Here is a 6,115-nt window from a genome sequence, read left to right as displayed (position 1 = left end):
CCTGCTAAAAGCAAATTGGACTTCCATGTAATTTTCTATTTCATTTCACTTTTCTTTCATGTCTTTAACTTTTTAACTTAATGCAATATATACCGAGTAATTTACTCACATCCATCTTCCAGTTTATTAATTCTCTTTTCATATCAGACTAATCTGCCAGTCAATGCATCATCTGAGGAGTTTGGAGTAATTTTCATTATTCTTCGGAAAGTCTATTGTTATTTTAAAAATCTGCCATGTTATTCTCCTTAGGCTGTCATATTCTATTTTTAATAGCTCCTTCTATACTTCAATCATTTAAGATACATTTTATAGTCTTTCAGATAGTTTTTTTTTTTATCTAAAGTTCTTAGAAGGAGTATCTAGTTCTTCAGTCTATTGTAATTTCTTCCTTGTGCATTTATAAGTTGAGTTGGAAAGCTCATCCTCCCAGGGCTCCATCCGTGGGAAATTTGTGTGACCCGGATTGGTGGTACGTCTTTCTCTGGACGTTTTGTGTTTGCTTATTCTAGATTCCTTATATTAGATTCCCTTCTGAACTTGGGGATTCTGGGAAGTATACATTTATGTGAGAGTAAATTCGTCACGTTAGCATTCAGAGGATTATTTTCTTCTTAACAGAACCTCGACCAAGTAATACAAGCTCTGTTGCTGTCTCCCTGGGTGCACGGGCAGTTTCTCTCCCCCCATGCTCTCGTGGGGCGGGGTGCCTTAGTTTCAAGGGGAGATTCTCGTGTCTTACTGCCCACCCCCCTTGAATCTAAGACCTCAATTTCTCTACCTTTTCAGGCACTAAAAACGCTAGCTCCTTTGTCCCTAAGATGGCTATCCACTTGCTCTTTTATTCAATCCCTTGAAGTTCTTTTACTTTCTTGGGAGCTCACCTGTGCTTTGAAAATGATGTTTGCTGTGTTTTGTCAAGCGTTTCCCAGTGTTTATGTGGGCAAATTGTCTCCTCAAGCACTGTCCCCCAGCCATGCTAGTCTTTCTAATAGTTTCTGGGCCACATCACTATCTTCCCTGGATAAAGTCTCTGCATTTACAAAGTTCCCTCTGCCTGGAACATTTCCCACGGCTGGCTCTTCTGCATCCTCCTCGGCTTAGATATCGTCTCTTCTGCGAGGCCCTTGAGGACTTCATTTTCATAGAACGGCTTTATTACTCTCTGCCACACTCTCTTCACTTCCTACATGGAGTTGATCATGGCCTCTAGGTGCTATGATTACTTCTCCGTGCACTTGTTCGTGGCTGCCACGTCTCCTAGAATAGGTGACGCTGGAATCTTACCTGGCTCGTCTCATTCTATCTCCAACACCTACAACAGAGCCCGGCCCAGAGTGAGTCACTTTCCAATAAGTACCTGCTGGGTGGATAAAAGAATGTACCACAGCCGCAGACTCTCGAGAGACTACGTTCATGTCCAGAACACACTTGCAGTAAGACTGTGATGTTTCAGAGAGCTAGGGAAGACATATTCCTATGACCCATGGCTTAAACTTTTTCCTTGTTCTTACGCACAAACTCTAATACTCAGAAATCCAGGCTTCAGCAGAAGTTGGATGTTGAAGAGTTTGCATAGGACTTTCCACTATAATCAAATCATTGGATTTCTCACCTTGATAGGTCCTTACCTGGGGTCACTGTCACCTTGTGCAAAGCCCTGGCCTAAAGGGACTTGTGGAACCAGGTACCTGCCTGCGTTAACTTAAGTCCAGGACATCCATCCGCAGCTTACCATGGAGGTGATAAATTGAGCTGACAGGTGTGTGAGTGAATTAAAGTAGCACGTAGAATCCACAAAAAGTGCCAAAGAATGGGATTTCTGAAAATCAAATTGATTTCTAATTTTGAAAACAATATATTCACTTTCCAAGAGCTGTAAAATTAGAAAAAAGAAACCACTCATAGTTGAAGACCAACCATAAGCCTCAGGAATCGTGCTGGTGCCTATCTGTCCGATTTTTAATGGCAAGTTTGGGGTTTGTTTTGGGTTTTTTTTTTACCATCATTTATTGAGCACTTACTATATGCATGAACTCAGTTTATGCAACACTCTGAACAAGGTGTGATTAATTATTCCCACTTCCAATGGGATCACAAGGGCATAGAGAGATCCAGTAACTGGGTCAAGGTCTTAGGCAGGGGGTGGGCAAGTGGAGACTTGACTCCAGGTCTGTCTGATTCCAAACCCTGTTCAAGCCTTTTCTTACAATGCTGATAATATTAATATGCTGCTTTGACCCACCTTCCTTTTCTATGGGACTGTGATCCCATTTAACTTTGAATCCCCTCTATTTCCCCCACCTGACATCACAAGCTATTTTTGCCGGTTGTTGGATAGTCTTTATAAACACACCCTTTATTAACCAGCCACAGGGGGATATCCGATCCCTGTTTCCTCATTCAACAAGGGCAAGTGAACACTTTGGGGAGCGATTTAGCTTGACCTTGTGAAATTGAACACTTGGATGCCCTATGACCCAGCAATTCCTCTCCTCGAACATGTCCCAGAGAAAATCTTAGAGGTGCCCCAGCGGCTGCAGACAGTATCATTCCCAGGAGCGTTGTTCAAAATGGGAAAGCCGGAAAGGAGCACCCAGGGAAGGGTGAAGGCTGCTAACTGGTACTGAGCGAGCGGAGCAAGTCTCCGAAGCCCCCATTTCTGTAAAGCACAAAAGCAAGCACGTCTATGCCTTTGAAACACACACATGACTAGTAAAACTGTGCAAGAAAGGCAAGAGAAGGAGAAACGCAAAGTCTGACCGCATCCACCCTGCGTTCGACACATTAATTCATGTGATAAATATCTACTGAGCACCCACTCGGTCCCAGCTCCTCTGCTTGCCCTTCACACACAGCAACGTATTCTCCCCTCACTTCAACCCCACGGGCCATGTACTAATATTAGCTGCCATGGGCAGACGAGGAACCCAGGGCCCTGAGAAGGCAAGGGTGATGGGTTAATGTTGTGCGTCACCTTGGCTGGGCCACAGGGTGCCCAGGTATTTAGTCAAACATTTTTCTGTGGGTTTCAGTGAGGGTGTTTTTGGATGAGACTAATATTTAAATCAGTGAACTGAAGAAAGCAGATTGCCCTCCCCAGGTGGGTGGGCCTCATCTAATCAGTTGAAGGCCCAGATAGAACAAAAAGGCTGACTCTCCCCCTGAGTAAGAGAGAATTCCTCCTGCCTAACTGTCTTCCCACTGAAGGGGTTCCAGTGTGCCAGCTCACTCTGCAGATCCTGGGACTTGTCAGTCTCCACAATCGCAGGAAGCAATTCCTTATAATAAATCTCTTTCTATGTATATATACACATCTTATCGGTTATGTTTCTCTGGAGAACCCTCATTAACATAGCAAGTTATGCCCAAATGCTGCACAGCTGGGAAGCAGCGAAGCAGGCCTCCTGGGCTTTACAGCCAGAATACTTATCCATTCAACCCCACGCTTCTCCAACACAACACAACAATACTCTTACGAGACTCCTAAGCTTCAAAAAAGGATTCATAACTGTCACAACTGTATAATCTAAATGGACAGGCTTTCCTGAAAACCTATCTGATTCTTAGTGTGGGTACTTCATAAATCATAACACTTTCTTTTCTGCTGGGCAGACAACCAATTCCTAATAGCACATTTGGATTCTACCAGGCTCATTTCCAATACAAAGTGTCCTACATTCCTCACTGGCTTCTATCGGAGCAAGAGGAGAAGAATCTGCATTTCAAATCATTGTGTTTGTTGTTATGACAACACACACAGCCTGGATCTGTGCTGAACAGTGGTATGCAGTCTCGAGTTTGCCAAGCGTTTCTCATGCGGGATTCAGGGGGTCTCTGAGAGAGGTAGGTCTGTGAGCATAGACTGCCACTTCCACCCCCCAACAAAGACGAAAGTTTCTTAGCTACTTTAATGCAATGCAAAAAAACGTAAAGAATGCCCAAGCACACACAAGAAGACAAACTTAGCCAGCAGGGAGGCTGGGCACATGCTCTTTCTGGCATTCATCTTTACAAAAATGTGACAAAAAGTGAAACTTGGTGTCTTCTACAAAAATTTACTGAGTGTCCTTTAAGTCGTCTTTCCTTGTGCTTTTCCATACATACGTGCCAGCAACAATGTGTTTTCATTGGCGTTCATGTGTTTTATTCCCCAGTTTGGGTTTCCTCATCAGTCACGACGACGTTTTTTAAGAATTTTCAATAGTTCATTCCTTTCATGGTTAAGCAATCCCCTTATGAATAGAGTCCATTGCTTTTCTCCTATTTATAGACGTTTAAATTGTCTCCAAGGTTTTGCTTTCTCTCCAAGAGGAAACAAAACTGCAACGAACATCTTCATGGGTGTCTCTTTAGGTGCATGTCAGGGAAGTCCTCTCTGGTCCGTGACTAAAATGGAATTACTGGCGCACGGTGAAGGCCCGTTTTCAGTTTGGACTTTAACTAGATACAGCAGGAATGCTCTGCGAGGAAGTTGGCCCGATGGCAGCGAGTGCACGTTCTCATTTTCCCGCCCCCTCCCCAGTGCTTGATGTTGCCTGATTTTAAGCTCCCTCAGTGGGCGCTGTGAAATGACACCTTGTTGCTAGTTGCAGTTCTCACACTAGTAGTGAGGTCCTCTCTCTTCCCCTGCGCACTGGCCCAGCCGATTCACATTCCTTTTCTGCTCTGTTTCCTCTGCTCTTGGTTGTTCATCTTTTTCAGATGTGTTGAGAATTCTTCACATCCTCCCAATACCTATTTAGTTCTATATTGCAAATACCTACTGCCAGTCTGTAGTTTGTCTTTTCACCTTGTTCGCAAAAGGCTGGTCATTGAAATAAACAGAACTTATTGTTTCATTTGCTGACTTTTTTAATGGGGAGAAGAAAGGGTCTTTACTAAGAACCCTGTCTGTAGCCTAAAGACTTAAAGATATTTTGTTTCATTTTTAAAAAATAGATTTAAAGTTTTTTTTTTTTTAATCAGGGTTTTTGATCCACCTGGGTTTTATTGCTGTGCATGGTGTGAGGTAGGGATACATTTTCATTTTTTCCCACTTACATGGAAAGTTAATTGTCTCAGCATCATTTGTAAAAGTGTTTAATGGTTCACATTTTCCCCACTAGTTTGCAATGCCAACTGTAGTTGTATTTATAAAATTTATAATATTTATAACATTATAGGTATATATTTGTGTCTATCTGTGAGAGCTTTGTTCTCCTGCATCAATCTGTTAATCTAGTTTTGTATTACTGTTGCAACATTTTTGTTACGAGAGCATTAGTTTAGGTAACTGGGAGAGCAGATCCTTCCTTTTTGTTCTTCAGATTTTTTTTTTTTTTGGCTATTCTTAGATCTTTACTCTTTTGTGAGAATTTTAAAATCTGCTCATCCAGCTTTGTTCCGAGAAAATACCCTGTTAGGACTTTGACTAAACTGCAATGTATTTATGAATTAACTTGGGGAGAGTTAATCATTTGTGACATTTATATGTTGAGTCTTTTCATCAAACAATGGAGCATACATCTCCATTTACGTGTATCCTCGTGCCCTTAGTAACATATATAACTTTGCCTATGACGTTCTTGTAACGCTCGTGTTAGATTTATTCATAGTTAGATTAGGTCACAGGCTTGCTGTGAGAACTAAATATGGCAGAAAATGTAAATGCTTACGACAGTGTTAAGAACTCAATTAGTATTAGCAGTTAACATTATCTCATACATTTGTTGCTTTGTGAACTGGCTGTTTTTTCTATTATATTTTCTAACATTTGATGATTTATAGAAAAGCTATTGATTTTTTAAAATGTAGACCTTGTATCCAACAAACCTGTAGGATTCTCTTTTTGGTTCTGATGTTTTATGTGTTGACCTTCTTAGGTTTTCTACTTAGACAGTTTAACTTCTGCAAATAATGAAAACATTGTGTTTGCCTTTCCAATTCTTATGCCTATTTTTCTTCCCTTTTCTTGCCGTACTGTATTGGTGAAGAATTCAGATGTAATGCTGAATAACAGATGTGAAAGCAGGCGCCCTTGCCTTGTTCTGAGTTTTACTGGAAATGCCTCTACAATTCACCATCAAATATAATATTTGTTCTCAAGTTTTGGCAGTTAATTTATCAGGCTAAG

Source organism: Desmodus rotundus, chromosome 3 (genome assembly GCF_022682495.2).
Source record: "Desmodus rotundus isolate HL8 chromosome 3, HLdesRot8A.1, whole genome shotgun sequence".
Classification (NCBI taxonomy): Eukaryota; Metazoa; Chordata; class Mammalia; order Chiroptera; family Phyllostomidae; genus Desmodus; species Desmodus rotundus.
Note: the sequence above shows the minus strand (reverse complement) of the source record.